At 51.8% G+C, this 548-nt stretch overlaps 1 protein-coding gene across 1 annotated transcript in view; it reads left to right on the top strand.

Annotated features, from left to right (window-relative positions):
* The window catches only part of MRPL4 (mitochondrial ribosomal protein L4), a gene marked incomplete at its 3' end in the record, with an annotated part of 11,684 nt that overhangs the window by 536 nt on the left and 10,600 nt on the right, over positions 1-548 (top strand). The window lies entirely within an intron of this gene.

Here is a 548-nt window from a genome sequence, read left to right as displayed (position 1 = left end):
TAATACCGGGCTGCCATGTGAATGTTCTGCGGCTGAAGTCATTGCTCTGTGCTGGGAGCGCGCTCACTTGTCACCGAGCTGTCATGGGCAGTCACTGTGTACCATAGGGAGCCAGTAGTATGGCTCCTGATCATGTGACTAGCCAGTCACAACGATCACATGACCAGGAAGCCCGCCTGTGACACCCCAGCAGCATTTAGAACCCCTTAAAGCAGAGCTCCGGGTACAAATCTTCACTGTTGCGGTGGGGATACATCTGCACTGCAAGGGTTAAAAAACAAATTAGGGTTTAATGAGGGTTGAATAGGAATACATTTGAACTTGTGAGGTTTCTCTTGATGTCATTCATGAGGTGATGTCACACGCAGATACACATTCACACCGTATGAATGACATAGGTAATACAATGACACGCTAAATTCAGTGGCGTAACAATCGCCATAGCGACCCAGGCGACCGCTATGGGGCACAGGGGGGCACGGCCAGGACATCCCTGATGCTGTGTGGGCCGCCTGGGTCGCTATGGCTTCTCATGCTGCTGGCGGCTG

This window comes from Nanorana parkeri, unplaced genomic scaffold, assembly GCF_000935625.1.
Source record: "Nanorana parkeri isolate BGI_ZX_2015 unplaced genomic scaffold, ASM93562v1 scaffold3358, whole genome shotgun sequence".
Lineage (NCBI taxonomy): Eukaryota > Metazoa > Chordata > Amphibia > Anura > Dicroglossidae > Nanorana > Nanorana parkeri.
This window is presented reverse-complemented; position numbering and strand designations above follow the sequence as displayed.